Below are 20243 nucleotides of genomic sequence, written 5' to 3'. Positions count from 1 at the left end.
ACAGTGGCAGATATGTAAATACGCGGTTTACATACCATTTCTTGCGCATTACGGTTCGAACACTCGAACACCTATACGGATTCTCCTGCACAGTGGCAGATATGTAAATACGGGGTTTCCGTACCATTTCTTGCGCAATACGGTTCGAACACTCGAACACCTATACGGATTCTCGTACACAGTGGCATATATGTAAATACGGGGTTTACATACCATTTCTTGCGCATTACGGTTCGAACACTCGAACACCTATACGGATTCTCCTGCACAGTGGCAGGTATGTAAATACGGGGTTTCCGTACCATTTCTTGCGCATTACGGTTCGAACACTCGAACACCTATACGGATTCTCCTGCACAGTGGCAGATATGTAAATACGGGGTTTCCGTACCATTTCTTGCGCAATACGGTTCGAACACTCGAACAGCAATACGGATTCTCCTGCACAGTGGCAGATATGTAAATACGGGGTTTACATACCATTTCTTGCGCATTACGGTTCGAACACTCGAACACCTATACGGATTCTCCTGCACAGTGGCAGATATGTAAATACGGGGTTTACATACCATTTCTTGCGCATTACGGTTCGAACACTCGAACACCTATACGGATTCTCCTGGACAGTGGCAGATATGTAAATACGGGGTTTCCGTACCATTTCTTGCACATTATGGTTCGAACACTCGAACACCTATACGGATTCTCCTGCACAGTGGCAGATATGTAAATACGGGGTTTAGATACCATTTCTTGCGCATTACGGTTCGAACACTCGAACACCTATACGGATTCTCCTGCACAGTGGCAGATATGTAAATACGGGGTTTACATACCATTTCTTGCGCATTACGGTTCGAACACTCGAACACCTATACGGATTCTCCTGCACAGTGGCAGATATGTAAATACGGGGTTTCCGTACCATTTCTTGCGCATTACGGTTCGAACACTCGAACACCTATACGGATTCTCCTGCACAGTGGCAGATATGTAAATACGGGGTTTCTGTACCATTTCTTGCGCATTACGGTTCGAACACTCGAACAGCTATACGGATTCTCCTGCACAGTGGCAGATATGTAAATACGGGGTTTACATACCATTTCTTGCGCATTACGGTTCGAACACTCAAACACCTATACGGATTCTCCTGCACAGTGGCAGATATGTAAATACGGGGTTTCCGTACCATTTCTTGCGCAATACGGTTCGAACACTCGAACACCTATACGGATTCTCCTACACAGTGGCAGATATGTAAATACGGGGTTTACATACCATTTCTTGCGCATTACGGTTCGAACACTCGAACACCTATACGGATTCTCCTGCACAGTGGCAGATATGTAAATACGGGGTTTCCGTACCATTTCTTGCGCATTACGGTTCGAACACTCGAACACCTATACGGATTCTCCTGCACAGTGGCAGATATGTAAATACGGGGTTTCCGTACCATTTCTTGCGCAATACGGTTCGAACACTCGAACACCTATACGGATTCTCCTGCACAGTGGCAGATATGTAAATACGGGGTTTACATACCATTTCTTATGCATTACGGTTCGAACACTCGAACACCTATACGGATTCTCCTGCACAGTGGCAGATATGTAAATACGGGGTTTCCGTACCATTTCTTGCGCATTACGGTTCGAACACTCGAACACCTATACGGATTCTCCTGCACAGTGGCAGATATGTAAATACGGGGTTTACATACCATTTCTTGCGCATTACGGTTCGAACACTCGAACACCTATACGGATTCTCCTGCACAGTGGCAGATATGTAAATACGGGGTTTCCGTACCATTTCTTGCGCATTACGGTTCGAACACTCGAACACCTATACGGATTCTCCTGCACAGTGGCAGATATGTAAATACGGGGTTTCTGTACCATTTCTTGCGCATTACGGTTCGAACACTCGAACAGCTATACGGATTCTCCTGCACAGTGGCAGATATGTAAATACGGGGTTTACATACCATTTCTTGCGCATTACGGTTCGAACACTCAAACACCTATACGGATTCTCCTGCACAGTGGCAGATATGTAAATACGGGGTTTCCGTACCATTTCTTGCGCAATACGGTTCGAACACTCGAACACCTATACGGATTCTCCTACACAGTGGCAGATATGTAAATACGGGGTTTACATACCATTTCTTGCGCATTACGGTTCGAACACTCGAACACCTATACGGATTCTCCTGCACAGTGGCAGATATGTAAATACGGGGTTTCCGTACCATTTCTTGCGCATTACGGTTCGAACACTCGAACACCTATACGGATTCTCCTGCACAGTGGCAGATATGTAAATACGGGGTTTCCGTACCATTTCTTGCGCAATACGGTTCGAACACTCGAACAGCAATACGGATTCTCCTGCACAGTGGCAGATATGTAAATACGGGGTTTACATACCATTTCTCTCGCATTACGGTTCGAACACTCGAACACCTATAAGGATTCTCCTGCACAATGGCAGATATGTAAATACAGGGTTTACATACCATTTCTTGCGCATTACGGTTCTAACACTCGAACACCTATACGGATTCTCCTGCACAGTGGCAGATATGTAAATACGGGCTTTACATATCATTTCTTGCGCATTACGGTTCGAACACTCGAACACCTATACGGATTCTCTTGCACAGTGGCAGATATGTAAATACGGGGTTTCCGTACCATTTCTTGCGCATTACGGTTCGAACACTCGAACACCTATACGGATTCTCCTGCACAGTGGCAGATATGTAAATACGGGGTTTCCGTACCATTTCTTGCGCATTACGGTTCGAACACTCGAACACCTATACGGATTGTCCTGCACAGTGGCAGATATGTAAATACGGGGTTTCCGTACCATTTTTTGCGCAATATGGTTCGAACACTCGAACACCTATACGGATTCTCCTGCACAGTGGCAGATATGTAAATACGGGGTTTACATACCTTTTCTGGCGCATTACGGTTCTAACACTCGAACACCTATACGGATTCTCCTGCACAGTGGCAGATATGTAAATACGGGGTTTCCGTACCATTTCTTGCGCATTACGGTTCGAACACTCGAACACCTATACGGATTCTCCTGCACAGTGGCAGATATGTAAATACGGGGTTTACATACCATTTCTTACGCATTACGGTTCGAACACTCGAACACCTATACGGATTCTCCTGCACAGTGGCAGATATGTAAATACGGGGTTTCCGTACCATTTCTTGCGCATTACGGTTCGAACACTCGAACACCTATACGGATTCTCCTGCACAGTGGCAGATATGTAAATACGGGGTTTACATACCATTTCTTGCGCATTACGGTTCGAACACTCGAACACCTATACGGATTCTCCTGCACAGTGGCAGATATGTAAATACGGGGTTTCCGTACCATTTCTTGCGCATTACGGTTCGAACACTCGAACACCTATACGGATTCTCCTGCACAGTGGCAGATATGTAAATACGGGGTTTCTGTACCATTTCTTGCGCATTACGGTTCGAACACTCGAACAGCTATACGGATTCTCCTGCACAGTGGCAGATATGTAAATACGGGGTTTACATACCATTTCTTGCGCATTTCGGTTCGAACACTCAAACACCTATACGGATTCTCCTGCACAGTGGCAGATATGTAAATACGGGGTTTCCGTACCATTTCTTGCGCAATACGGTTCGAACACTCGAACACCTATACGGATTCTCCTACACAGTGGCAGATATATAAATACGGGGTTTACATACCATTTCTTGCGCATTACGGTTCGAACACTCGAACACCTATACGGATTATCCTGCACAGTGGCAGATATGTAAATACGGGGTTTCCGTACCATTTCTTGCGCATTACGGTTCGAACACTCGAACAGCTATACGGATTCTCCTGCACAGTGGCAGATATGTAAATACGCGGTTTACATACCATTTCTTGCGCATTACGGTTCGAACACTCGAACACCTATACGGATTCTCCTGCACAGTGGCAGATATGTAAATACGGGGTTTCCGTACCATTTCTTGCGCAATACGGTTCGAACACTCGAACACCTATACGGATTCTCCTACACAGTGGCAGATATGTAAATACGGGGTTTACATACCATTTCTTGCGCATTACGGTTCGAACACTCGAACACCTATACGGATTCTCCTGCACAGTGGCAGATATGTAAATACGGGGTTTCCGTACCATTTCTTGCGCATTACGGTTCGAACACTCGAACACCTATACGGATTCTCCTGCACAGTGGCAGATATGTAAATACGCGGTTTCCGTACCATTTCTTGCGCAATACGGTTCGAACACTCGAACAGCAATACGGATTCTCCTGCACAGTGGCAGATATGTAAATACGGGGTTTACATACCATTTCTTGCGCATTACGGTTCGAACACTCGAACACCTATACGGATTCTCCTGCACAATGGCAGATATGTAAATACGGGGTTTACATACCATTTCTTGCGCATTACGGTTCGAACACTCGAACACCTATACGGATTCCCCTGCACAGTGGCAGATATGTAAATACGGGGTTTCCGTACCATTTCTTGCGCAATACGGTTCGAACACTCGAACACCTATACGGATTCTCCTGCACAGTGGCAGATATGTAAATACGGGGTTTATATACCATTTCTTGCGCATTACGGTTCGAACACTCGAACACCTATACGGATTCCCCTGCACAGTGGCAGATATGTAAATACGGGGTTTCCGTACCATTTCTTGCGCATTACGGTTCGAACACTCGAACACCTATACGGATTCTCCTGCACAGTGGCAGATATGTAAATACGGGGTTTACATACCATTTCTTGCGCATTACGGTTCGAACACTCGAACACCTATACGGATTCTCCTGCACAGTGGCAGATATGTAAATACGGGGTTTCCGTACCATTTCTTGCACATTATGGTTCGAACACTCGAACACCTATACGGATTCTCCTGCACAGTGGCAGATATGTAAATACGGGGTTTAGATACCATTTCTTGCGCATTACGGTTCGAACACTCGAACACCTATACGGATTCTCCTGCACAGTGGCAGATATGTAAATACGGGGTTTCCGTACCATTTCTTGCGCATTACGGTTCGAACACTCGAACACCTATACGGATTGTCCTGCACAGTGGCAGATATGTAAATACGGGGTTTCCGTACCATTTTTTGCGCAATATGGTTCGAACACTCGAACACCTATACGGATTCTCCTGCACAGTGGCAGATATGTAAATACGGGGTTTACATACCTTTTCTGGCGCATTACGGTTCTAACACTCGAACACCTATACGGATTCTCCTGCAGAGTGGCAGATATGTAAATACGGGGTTTCCGTACCATTTCTTGCGCATTACGGTTCGAACACTCGAACACCTATACGGATTCTCCTGCACAGTGGCAGATATGTAAATACGGGGTTTCCGTACCATTTCTTGCGCATTACGGTTCGAACACTCGAACACCTATACGGATTCTCCTGCACAGTGGCAGATATGTAAATACGGGGTTTACATACCATTTCTTGCGCATTACAGTTCGAACACTCGAACACCTATACGGATTCTCCTGCACAGTGGCAGATATGTAAATACGGGGTTTCCGTACCATTTCTTGCGCATTATGGTTCGAACACTCGAACACCTATACGGATTCTCCTGCACAGTGGCAGATATGTAAATACGGGGTTTCTGTACCATTTCTTGCGCATTACGGTTCGAACACTCGAACAGCTATACGGATTCTCCTGCACAGTGGCAGATATGTAAATACGGGGTTTACATACCATTTCTTGCGCATTACGGTTCGAACACTCAAACACCTATACGGATTCTCCTGCACAGTGGAAGATATGTAAATACGGGGTTTCCGTACCATTTCTTGCGCAATACGGTTCGAACACTCGAACACCTATACGGATTCTCCTACACAGTGGCAGATATGTAAATACGGGGTTTACATACCATTTCTTGCGCATTACGGTTCGAACACTCGAACACCTATACGGATTCTCCTGCACAGTGGCAGATATGTAAATACGGGGTTTCCGTACCATTTCTTGCGCATTACGGTTCAAACACTCGAACACCTATACGGATTCTCCTGCACAGTGGCAGATATGTAAATACGGGGTTTCCGTACCATTTCTTGCGCAATACGGTTCGAACACTCGAACAGCAATACAGATTCTCCTGCACAGTGGCAGATATGTAAATACGGGGTTTACATACCATTTCTTGCGCATTACGGTTCGAACACTCGAACACCTATAAGGATTCTCCTGCACAATGGCAGATATGTAAATACGGGGTTTACATACCATTTCTTGCGCATTACGGTTCTAACACTCGAACACCTATACGGAATCTCCTGCACAGTGGCAGATATGTAAATACGGGCTTTACATACCATTTCTTGCGCATTACGGTTCGAACACTCGAACACCTATACGGATTCTCCTGCACAGTGGCAGATATGTAAATACGGGGTTTCCGTACCATTTCTTGCGCATTACGGTTCGAACACTCGAACACCTATACGGATTCTCCTGCACAGTGGCAGATATGTAAATACGGGGTTTTCGTACCATTTCTTGCGCATTACGGTTCGAACACTCGAACACCTATACGGATTGTCCTGCACAGTGGCAGATATGTAAATACGGGGTTTCCGTACCATTTTTTGCGCAATATGGTTCGAACACTCGAACACCTATACGGATTCTCCTGCACAGTGGCAGATATGTAAATACGGGGTTTACATACCTTTTCTGGCGCATTACGGTTCTGTAAGAAATAATGTATAGAGAAAGAGAGAGAATAAATTGTATGTATTATTATTGATTGATATATTGATTTCTATTACAATGATTCATGATTCCTATATATAGAAGAGGGTGAGTGTGTAGTAGGTAAGGAGTAGGTGAAGTGGAGGTGGTAGTGGTGTAGTGGGTTAGGTTTAGTGGAGTAGGTGAGGTGGTAGTGGTGTAGTGGGTTAGGTTTAGTGGAGTAGGTGAGGTGGTAGTGGTGTAGTGGGTTAGATTTAGTGGAGTAGGTTTAAGTGGGTGAAGTAGGTGGAGAGTAGGTGGATTTTAACAGCCCCCCGCAAACTCAAGGGGGATAGGAACTAACCAACTTGAGTTTGGAGAGAGTAACAAAACAAGAAAATACATAAAAATAAAAGAGGATAAGAGACACTGTATGGTCGTGTCAGACCATTGGTGAAGACACTGGATGGTGGTGTCATAACGTTGTAGAGGACACTGTATGGGGGTGTCATAACGTTGTAGAGGACACTGTATGGGGGTGTCATAACGGTGTGGAGGACACTGGATGGCGGTGTCAGACCGATGTAGAAGACAGTTTATGGGGTCATGTCGGACCGTTGTAGAAGACAGTTTATGGGGTCATGTCGGACCGTTGTAGATGACAGTTTATGGAGTCTTGCTGGACCCTTGTAGAAACTAACCGGAATCAATGTCGGGACAGTTTATAGAGTCTTGTCGGACCCATAAAGGAGCTAACCGGAATCAATGTCGGGACAGTTTACAGAGTCTTGTCGGACCCATAAAGGAGCTAACCGGAATCAATGTCGGGACAGTTTACAGAGTCTTGTCGGACCCTTGGAAAAGCTAACCGGAATCAAATGTCGGGACAGTTTACAGAGTCTTGTCGGATCCATGTAGAAATTAACCGGAAACAATGTCGGGACAGTTTACAGAGTCTTGTCGGACCCTTGTAGAAACTAACCGGAATCTATGTCGGGACAGTTTACAGAGTCTTGTCGGACCCTTAAAAAGTCGCACCCTCAAAAGGTGTGCCCAATCTGTCAAAAGGCGTGCCATCAAAAAACGTGCCCAATCCATAAAAAGGCGTGCCATCAAAAGTTGCGCCCTCAAAAGGCGCACCCACTTCATCAAAAGTCGTGCCCGACAGAAAGCGTCGAGCCATCAAAAGGTGAGCCGGAGACGCGGCGAGGCACGTGAGCGACAGTGCGCGTGTCGGCCTCTTTGTCATGTTCTATATAAATCAATGCGGAGGCTGAGGCAGAAAACCTGCTAAAATCTTCTGAAAAACTCTTCCTTGACTGAGAGAGAAACTCTGTAATACTCTATAACCAACCCGTCTCTGAAACACTCAGCAACATGGCCTCTTCTTCCCGTCCAGCTACCCAAAACAGGGCCTCCTCTTCCCGTGGTCTGCTCACGCTCTTTCCAGAACTGAACGAGCCCACAAGAGAAATAACTGGTGCGGTGGCCAGTGAACCTCAACCAAACACCTCTGGTTTTGCTCCGTTGAACTTTCCGATGCGGTCGGTGGAGCAAAAAATGGCGGTGCAGTCGGATGTGGAGGCCAATCAGTATACCTTGAAGTCATGTGTGGAAACCATGACTGCGGTTACAAATTTGTCGAACCGGCTGCAGAGTAGGACAAATGAGGTGCAGCAGTTAAACGCCCAACTGGCTCTGCTCCAACGCATGTATAAGGATGCGCGAGCAGAGATAAGTGTGCTAAAGGCGGAAAACAAGGAGCTGAAGCGGAAGGCCAGTTTTATGTTCCGATTTGGAGGGCCGCCATATGCTGCAGTGGAGGAGCAGGGAGTAGTGATCATGCCCAGTGGAGTGGGAAACACGGAGGCAACACCGGCAAGGGCCGCCCAAGACGGTGGCAAGAAGAAAAGACCGGCGGAATAGGCGAGAAGAAAAATCCCACTGTTCCGATTTGTGTTGGTTGTGTTTTGTTTTGTTTTGTGTTTTTTTATTTTTATTTTATTTTTATTTATTTTTTTTTTATGGTGTAAAATGCTGATCGGGGTTGATCCCCGGCATGAAGAAATGACAAGTTTGTAAAATGTTGTTTTTTTTTTTTTTTTTTTTGTTTTTTTTTTTTTGGGAGTGTTTTGTTGAAAAAATAAAAATAAAATGAAAGAAAACAAGGGAGAAAGAAAATAGATAAAAAATATTTATAGATGGATTATATGAAAAACATCAGTGCGATTGTTTCAAAATAAAGTGGGGTATTTAAAAAAGAGGAAAAGTGACTTGGAAAAAATAAATAAAAATAAGTGATTTTTGAAATCAAATGGAGGAGAGAGAGGGACAAACCCATGTGATAAAGTGGAGAGAGAGTCGGTGAGTGGGGTGCAAAAGGTGAAGGAGAAATGATGGATTGAAAATGGTTTGGGTCAAAAGTGGACACTGTTAGTGGGGAACATGAGTGCATTGATTATTTGATATAATAATAATAATAATAATAAAAATAAAAAGTTAGAACAGTTGGAGAGAATGAGTGGAGTATGGTAAGGGTTTCATCCAAAGCCAAAAATCCTGCAGCGAATCACTTCGCAAATCCTAGCATGAGCTTTTTCTCTTTCCAGGCTTATTCATGAATTTCCTGGTGATTTCAAGAGCCTCTGGTGGCATTGTGGCTGAGAACACCCCAACCTGGATTTTGGGTGGCAGCAACTGAGAACACCCCAACCTGGATTTTGGGTGGCAGCAACTGGAAAATATCACAGATCTGATTTTTAAAAACCTCGTGACAGCATTTCATCAGCTTCATCCAAGACAAACATTTTGATGTAAACAGGGCGAAGTGATTGTCTCCGCAACATGTCAAACACACGACCAGGAGTACCAACAACAACATGAACCCCACTGGAGAGAATGCGCTGATCTTCGCGCACACTAGTCCCTCCAACACAAGCATGAACCTTCACACTTTGCTGGGCAAGTTCAAGAGTGGGTGGAAGAACCAAAGCTTGGCACTCAACCAAGCTATAATCTAGCTGCTGCAGAATTCCAGAGCAGAATGTTGCAGTGTTTCCAGTTCCAGACTGTCTCGTCATATGAGGTGAAGAATTCTTCTCCATCAGCCTCACACATGACTACAGTTGCACAAATCTTTGTTGATTTTATCAGCGGAATAGGTTGAGGTCCGGCGGGCGGCTAAGGTGAGGTTGCCGCCCGCCGGGGAAGCGAAAATACTAGGTTTTAAACCAGCTCTGATACCATGTAAGAAATAATGTATAGAGAAAGAGAGAGAATAAATTGTATGTATTATTATTGATTGATATATTGATTTCTATTACAATGATTCATGATTCCTATATATAGAAGAGGGTGAGTGTGTAGTAGGTAAGGAGTAGGTGAAGTGGAGGTGGTAGTGGTGTAGTGGGTTAGGTTTAGTGGAGTAGGTGAGGTGGTAGTGGTGTAGTGGGTTAGGTTTAGTGGAGTAGGTGAGGTGGTAGTGGTGTAGTGGGTTAGATTTAGTGGAGTAGGTTTAAGTGGGTGAAGTAGGTGGAGAGTAGGTGGATTTTAACAGGTTCTAACACTCGAACACCTATACGGATTCTCCTGCACAGTGGCAGATATGTAAATACGGGGTTTCCGTACCATTTCTTGCGCATTACGGTTCGAACACTCGAACACCTATACGGATTCTCCTGCACAGTGGCAGATATGTAAATACGGGGTTTACATACCATTTCTTACGCATTACGGTTCGAACACTCGAACACCTATACGGATTCTCCTGCACAGTGGCAGATATGTAAATACGGGGTTTCCGTACCATTTCTTGCGTATTACGGTTCGAACACTCGAACACCTATACGGATTCTCCTGCACAGTGGCAGATATGTAAATACGGGGTTTACATACCATTTCTTGCGCATTACGGTTCGAACACTCGAACACCTATACGGATTCTCCTGCACAGTGGCAGATATGTAAATACGGGGTTTCCGTACCATTTCTTGCGCATTACGGTTCGAACACTCGAACACCTATACGGATTCTCCTGCACAGTGGCAGATATGTAAATACGGGGTTTCTGTACCATTTCTTGCGCATTACGGTTCGAACACTCGAACAGCTATACGGATTCTCCTGCACAGTGGCAGATATGTAAATACGGGGTTTACATACCATTTCTTGCGCATTTCGGTTCGAACACTCAAACACCTATACGGATTCTCCTGCACAGTGGCAGATATGTAAATACGGGGTTTCCGTACCATTTCTTGCGCAATACGGTTCGAACACTCGAACACCTATACGGATTCTCCTACACAGTGGCAGATATATAAATACGGGGTTTACATACCATTTCTTGCGCATTACGGTTCGAACACTCGAACACCTATACGGATTATCCTGCACAGTGGCAGATATGTAAATACGGGGTTTCCGTACCATTTCTTGCGCATTACGGTTCGAACACTCGAACAGCTATACGGATTCTCCTGCACAGTGGCAGATATGTAAATACGCGGTTTACATACCATTTCTTGCGCATTACGGTTCGAACACTCGAACACCTATACGGATTCTCCTGCACAGTGGCAGATATGTAAATACGGGGTTTCCGTACCATTTCTTGCGCATTACGGTTCGAACACTCGAACACCTATACGGATTCTCCTGCACAGTGGCAGATATGTAAATACGGGGTTTCCGTACCATTTCTTGCGCAATACGGTTCGAACACTCGAACACCTATACGGATTCTCCTGCACAGTGGCAGATATGTATATACGGGGTTTACATACCATTTCTTGCGCATTACGGTTCGAACACTCGAACACCTATACGGATTCCCCTGCACAGTGGCAGATATGTAAATACGGGGTTTACATACCATTTCTTGCGCATTACGGTTCGAACACTCGAACACCTATACGGATTCCCCTGCACAGTGGCAGATATTTAAATACGGGGTTTTCGTACCATTTCTTGCGCAATACGGTTCGAACACTCGAACACCTATACGGATTCTCCTGCACAGTGGCAGATATGTAAATACGGGGTTTACATACCATTTCTTGCGCATTACGGTTCGATCACTCGAACACCTATACGGATTCTCCTGCACAGTGGCAGATATGTAAATACGGGGTTTAGATACCATTTCTTGCGCATTACGGTTCGAACACTCGAACACCTATACGGATTCTCCTGCACAGTGGCAGATATGTAAATACGGGGTTTACATACCATTTCTTGCGCATTACGGTTCGAACACTCGAACACCTATACGGATTCTCCTGCACAGTGGCAGATATGTAAATACGGGGTTTCCGTACCATTTCTTGCACATTACGGTTCGAACACTCGAACACCTATACGGATTCTCCTGCACAGTGGCAGATATGTAAATACGGGGTTTAGATACCATTTCTTGCGCATTACGGTTCGAACACTCGAACACCTATACGGATTCTCCTGCACAGTGGCAGATATGTAAATACGGGGTTTCTGTACCATTTCTTGCGCATTACGGTTCGAACACTCGAACACCTATACGGATTGTCCTGCACAGTGGCAGATATGTAAATACGGGGTTTCCGTACCATTTTTTGCGCAATATGGTTCGAACACTCGAACACCTATACGGATTCTCCTGCACAGTGGCAGATATGTAAATACGGGGTTTACATACCTTTTCTGGCGCATTACGGTTCTAACACTCGAACACCTATACGGATTCTCCTGCACAGTGGCAGATATGTAAATACGGGGTTTCCGTACCATTTCTTGCGCATTACGGTTCGAACACTCGAACACCTATACGGATTCTCCTGCACAGTGGCAGATATGTAAATACGGGGTTTACATACCATTTCTTACGCATTACGGTTCGAACACTCGAACACCTATACGGATTCTCCTGCACAGTGGCAGATATGTAAATACAGGGTTTCCGTACCATTTCTTGCGCATTACGGTTCGAACACTCGAACACCTATACGGATTCTCCTACACAGTGGCAGATATGTAAATACGGGGTTTACATACCATTTCTTGCGCATTACGGTTCGAACACTCGAACACCTATACGGATTCTCCTGCACAGTGGCAGATATGTAAATACGGGGTTTCCGTACCATTTCTTGCGCATTACGGTTCGAACACTCGAACAGCTATACGGATTCCCCTGCACAGTGGCAGATATGTAAATACGGGATTTCCGTACCATTTCTTGCGCAATACGGTTCGAACACTCGAACACCTATACGGATTCTCCTGCACAGTGGCAGATATGTAAATACAGGGTTTACATACCATTTCTTGCGCATTACGGTTCGAACACTCGAACACCTATACGGATTCCCCTGCACAGTGGCAGATATGTAAATACGGGGTTTCCGTACCATTTCTTGCGCATTACGGTTCGAACACTCGAACACCTATACGGATTCTCCTGCACAGTGGCAGATATGTAAATACGGGGTTTACATACCATTTCTTGCGCATTACGGTTCGAACACTCGAACACCTATACGGATTCTCCTGCACAGTGGCAGATATGTAAATACGGGGTTTCCGTACCATTTCTTGCACATTACGGTTCGAACACTCGAACACCTATACGGATTCTCCTGCACAGTGGCAGATATGTAAATACGGGGTTTAGATACCATTTCTTGCGCATTACGGTTCGAACACTCGAACACCTATACGGATTCTCCTGCACAGTGGCAGATATGTAAATACGGGGTTTCCGTACCATTTCTTGCGCATTACGGTTCGAACACTCGAACACCTATACGGATTCTCCTGCACAGTGGCAGATATGTAAATACGGGGTTTCCGTACCATTTTTTGCGCAATTTGGTTCGAACACTCGAACACCTATACGGATTCTCCTGCACAGTGGCAGATATGTAAATACGGGGTTTACATACCTTTTCTGGCGCATTACGGTTCTAACACTCGAACACCTATACGGATTCTCCTGCACAGTGGCAGATATGTAAATACGGGGTTTCCGTACCATTTCTTGCGCAAGACGGTTCGAACACTCGAACAGCTATACGGATTCTCCTGCACAGTGGCAGATATGTAAATACGGGGTTTACATACCATTTCTTGCGCATTACGGTTCGAACACTCAAACACCTATACGGATTCTCCTGCACAGTGGCAGATATGTAAATACGGGGTTTCCGTACCATTTCTTGCGCAATACGGTTCGAACACTCGAACACCTATACGGATTCTCCTACACAGTGGCAGATATGTAAATACGGGGTTTACATACCATTTCTTGCGCATTACGGTTCGAACACTCGAACACCTATACGGATTCTCCTGCACAGTGGCAGATATGTAAATACGGGGTTTCCGTACCATTTCTTGCGCATTACGGTTCGAACACTCGAACACCTATACGGATTCTCCTGCACAGTGGCAGATATGTAAATACGGGGTTTCCGTACCATTTCTTGCGCAATACGGTTCGAACACTCGAACAGCAATACGGATTCTCCTGCATAGTGGCAGGTATGTAAATACGGGTTTACATACCATTTCTTGCGCATTACGGTTCGAACACTCGAACACCTATAAGGATTCTCCTGCACAATGGCAGATATGTAAATACGGGGTTTACATACCATTTCTTGCGCATTACGGTTCTAACACTCGAACACCTATACGGATTCCCCTGCACAGTGGCAGATATGTAAATACGGGGTTTCCGTACCATTTCTTGCGCAATACGGTTCGAACACTCGAACACCTATACGGATTCTCCTGCACAGTGGCAGATATGTAAATACGGGGTTTACATACCATTTCTTGCGCATTACGGTTCGAACACTCGAACACCTATACGGATTCCCCTGCACAGTGGCAGATATGTAAATACGGGGTTTCCGTACCATTTCTTGCGCATTACGGTTCGAACACTCGAACACCTATACGGATTCTCCTGCACAGTGGCAGATATGTAAATACGGGGTTTACATACCATTTCTTGCGCATTACGGTTCGAACACTCGAACACCTATACGGATTCTCCTGCACAGTGGCAGATATGTAAATACGGGGTTTCCGTACCATTTCTTGCACATTATGGTTCGAACACTCGAACACCTATACGGATTCTCCTGCACAGTGGCAGATATGTAAATACGGGGTTTAGATACCATTTCTTGCGCATTACGGTTCGAACACTCGAACACCTATACGGATTCTCCTGCACAGTGGCAGATATGTAAATACGGGGTTTCCGTACCATTTCTTGCGCATTACGGTTCGAACACTCGAACACCTATACGGATTGTCCTGCACAGTGGCAGATATGTAAATACGGGGTTTCCGTACCATTTTTTGCGCAATATGGTTCGAACACTCGAACACCTATACGGATTCTCCTGCACAGTGGCAGATATGTAAATACGGGGTTTACATACCTTTTCTGGCGCATTACGGTTCTAACACTCGAACACCTATACGGATTCTCCTGCAGAGTGGCAGATATGTAAATACGGGGTTTCCGTACCATTTCTTGCGCATTACGGTTCGAACACTCGAACACCTATACGGATTCTCCTGCACAGTGGCAGATATGTAAATACGGGGTTTCCGTACCATTTCTTGCGCATTACGGTTCGAACACTCGAACACCTATACGGATTCTCCTGCACAGTGGCAGATATGTAAATACGGGGTTTACATACCATTTCTTGCGCATTACAGTTCGAACACTCGAACACCTATACGGATTCTCCTGCACAGTGGCAGATATGTAAATACGGGGTTTCCGTACCATTTCTTGCGCATTATGGTTCGAACACTCGAACACCTATACGGATTCTCCTGCACAGTGGCAGATATGTAAATACGGGGTTTCTGTACCATTTCTTGCGCATTACGGTTCGAACACTCGAACAGCTATACGGATTCTCCTGCACAGTGGCAGATATGTAAATACGGTGTTTACATACCATTTCTTGCGCATTACGGTTCGAACACTCAAACACCTATACGGATTCTCCTGCACAGTGGCAGATATGTAAATACGGGGTTTCCGTACCATTTCTTGCGCAATACGGTTCGAACACTCGAACACCTATACGGATTCTCCTACACAGTGGCAGATATGTAAATACGGGGTTTACATACCATTTCTTGCGCATTACGGTTCGAACACTCGAACACCTATACGGATTCTCCTGCACAGTGGCAGATATGTAAATACGGGGTTTCCGTACCATTTCTTGCGCATTACGGTTCGAACACTCGAACACCTATACGGATTCTCCTGCACAGTGGCAGATATGTAAATACGGGGTTTCCGTACCATTTCTTGCGCAATACGGTTCGAACACTCGAACAGCAATACAGATTCTCCTGCACAGTGGCAGATATGTAAATACGGGGTTTACATACCATTTCTTGCGCATTACGGTTCGAACACTCGAACACCTATAAGGATTCTCCTGCACAATGGCAGATATGTAAATACGGGGTTTACATACCATTTCTTGCGCATTACGGTTCTAACACTCGAACACCTATACGGAATCTCCTGCACAGTGGCAGATATGTAAATACGGGCTTTACATACCATTTCTTGCGCATTACGGTTCGAACACTCGAACACCTATACGGATTCTCCTGCACAGTGGCAGATATGTAAATACGGGGTTTCCGTACCATTTCTTGCGCATTACGGTTCGAACACTCGAACACCTATACGGATTCTCCTGCACAGTGGCAGATATGTAAATACGGGGTTTCCGTACCATTTCTTGCGCATTACGGTTCGAACACTCGAACACCTATACGGATTGTCCTGCACAGTGGCAGATATGTAAATACGGGGTTTCCGTACAATTTTTTGCGCAATATGGTTCGAACACTCGAACACCTATACGGATTCTCCTGCACAGTGGCAGATATGTAAATACGGGGTTTACATACCTTTTCTGGCGCATTACGGTTCTAACACTCGAACACCTATACGGATTCTCCTGCACAGTGGCAGATATGTAAATACGGGGTTTCCGTACCATTTCTTGCGCATTACGGTTCGAACACTCGAACACCTATACGGATTCTCCTGCACAGTGGCAGATATGTAAATACGGGGTTTACATACCATTTCTTACGCATTACGGTTCGAACACTCGAACACCTATACGGATTCTCCTGCACAGTGGCAGATATGTAAATACGGGGTTTCCGTACCATTTCTTGCGCATTACGGTTCGAACACTCGAACACCTATACGGATTCTCCTGCACAGTGGCAGATATGTAAATACGGGGTTTACATACCATTTCTTGCGCATTACGGTTCGAACACTCGAACACCTATACGGATTCTCCTGCACAGTGGCAGATATGTAAATACGGGGTTTCCGTACCATTTCTTGCGCATTACGGTTCGAACACTCGAACACCTATACGGATTCTCCTGCACAGTGGCAGATATGTAAATACGGGGTTTCTGTACCATTTCTTGCGCATTACGGTTCGAACACTCGAACAGCTATACGGATTCTCCTGCACAGTGGCAGATATGTAAATACGGGGTTTACATACCATTTCTTGCGCATTTCGGTTCGAACACTCAAACACCTATACGGATTCTCCTGCACAGTGGCAGATATGTAAATACGGGGTTTCCGTACCATTTCTTGCGCAATACGGTTCGAACACTCGAACACCTATACGGATTCTCCTACACAGTGGCAGATATATAAATACGGGGTTTACATACCATTTCTTGCGCATTACGGTTCGAACACTCGAACACCTATACGGATTATCCTGCACAGTGGCAGATATGTAAATACGGGGTTTCCGTACCATTTCTTGCGCATTACGGTTCGAACACTCGAACAGCTATACGGATTCTCCTGCACAGTGGCAGATATGTAAATACGCGGTTTACATACCATTTCTTGCGCATTACGGTTCGAACACTCGAACACCTATACGGATTCTCCTGCACAGTGGCAGATATGTAAATACGGGGTTTCCGTACCATTTCTTGCGCATTACGGTTCGAACACTCGAACACCTATACGGATTCTCCTGCACAGTGGCAGATATGTAAATACGGGGTTTCCGTACCATTTCTTGCGCAATACGGTTCAAACACTCGAACACCTATACGGATTCTCCTGCACAGTGGCAGATATGTATATACGGGGTTTACATACCATTTCTTGCGCATTACGGTTCGAACACTCGAACACCTATACGGATTCCCCTGCACAGTGGCAGATATGTAAATACGGGGTTTACATACCATTTCTTGCGCATTACGGTTCGAACACTCGAACACCTATACGGATTCCCCTGCACAGTGGCAGATATTTAAATACGGGGTTTTCGTACCATTTCTTGCGCAATACGGTTCGAACACTCGAACACCTATACGGATTCTCCTGCACAGTGGCAGATATGTAAATACGGGGTTTACATACCATTTCTTGCGCATTACGGTTCGATCACTCGAACACCTATACGGATTCTCCTGCACAGTGGCAGATATGTAAATACGGGGTTTAGATACCATTTCTTGCGCATTACGGTTCGAACACTCGAACACCTATACGGATTCTCCTGCACAGTGGCAGATATGTAAATACGGGGTTTACATACAATTTCTTGCGCATTACGGTTCGAACACTCGAACACCTATACGGATTCTCCTGCACAGTGGCAGATATGTAAATACGGGGTTTCCGTACCATTTCTTGCACATTACGGTTCGAACACTCGAACACCTATACGGATTCTCCTGCACAGTGGCAGATATGTAAATACGGGGTTTAGATACCATTTCTTGCGCATTACGGTTCGAACACTCGAACACCTATACGGATTCTCCTGCACAGTGGCAGATATGTAAATACGGGGTTTCTGTACCATTTCTTGCGCATTACGGTTCGAACACTCGAACACCTATACGGATTGTCCTGCACAGTGGCAGATATGTAAATACGGGGTTTCCGTACCATTTTTTGCGCAATATGGTTCGAACACTCGAACACCTATACGGATTCTCCTGCACAGTGGCAGATATGTAAATACGGGGTTTACATACCTTTTCTGGCGCATTACGGTTCTAACACTCGAACACCTATACGGATTCTCCTGCACAGTGGCAGATATGTAAATACGGGGTTTCCGTACCATTTCTTGCGCATTACGGTTCGAACACTCGAACACCTATACGGATTCTCCTGCACAGTGGCAGATATGTAAATACGGGGTTTACATACCATTTCTTACGCATTACGGTTCGAACACTCGAACACCTATACGGATTCTCCTGCACAGTGGCAGATATGTAAATACGGGGTTTAGATACCATTTCTTGCGCATTACGGTTCGAACACTCGAACACCTATACGGATTCTCCTGCACAGTGGCAGATATGTAAATACAGGGTTTCCGTACCATTTCTTGCGCATTACGGTTCGAACACTCGAACACCTATACGGATTCTCCTACACAGTGGCAGATATGTAAATACGGGGTTTACATACCATTTCTTGCGCATTACGGTTCGAACACTCGAACACCTATACGGATTCTCCTGCACAGTGGCAGATATGTAAATACGGGGTTTCCGTACCATTTCTTGCGCATTACGGTTCGAACACTCGAACAGCTATACGGATTCCCCTGCACAGTGGCAGATATGTAAATACGGGGTTTCCGTACCATTTCTTGCGCAATACGGTTCGAACACTCGAACACCTATACGGATTCTCCTGCACAGTGGCAGATATGTAAATACAGGGTTTACATACCATTTCTTGCGCATTACGGTTCGAACACTCGAACACCTATACGGATTCCCCTGCACAGTGGCAGATATGTAAATACGGGGTTTCCGTACCATTTCTTGCGCATTACGGTTCGAACACTCGAACACCTATACGGATTCTCCTGCACAGTGGCAGATATGTAAATACGGGGTTTACATACCATTTCTTGCGCATTACGGTTCGAACACTCGAACACCTATACGGATTCTCCTGCACAGTGGCAGATATGTAAATACGGGGTTTCCATACCATTTCTTGCACATTACGGTTCGAACACTCGAACACCTATACGGATTCTCCTGCACAGTGGCAGATATGTAAATACGGGGTTTAGATACCATTTCTTGCGCATTACGGTTCGAACACTCGAACACCTATACGGATTCTCCTGCACAGTGGCAGATATGTAAATACGGGGTTTCCGTACCATTTCTTGCGCATTACGGTTCGAACACTCGAACACCTATACGGATTGTCCTGCACAGTGGCAGATATGTAAATACGGGGTTTCCGTACCATTTTTTGCGCAATTTGGTTCGAACACTCGAACACCTATACGGATTCTCCTGCACAGTGGCAGATATGTAAATACGGGGTTTACATACCTTTTCTGGCGCATTACGGTTCTAAC

Source organism: Camellia sinensis, unplaced genomic scaffold, assembly GCF_055761805.1.
Source record: "Camellia sinensis isolate YWXY unplaced genomic scaffold, ASM5576180v1 Unanchor4, whole genome shotgun sequence".
Taxonomy (NCBI): domain Eukaryota; kingdom Viridiplantae; phylum Streptophyta; class Magnoliopsida; order Ericales; family Theaceae; genus Camellia; species Camellia sinensis.
The sequence above is the reverse complement of the archived record's forward strand: the minus strand, read 5'-3'. Positions refer to the sequence as shown.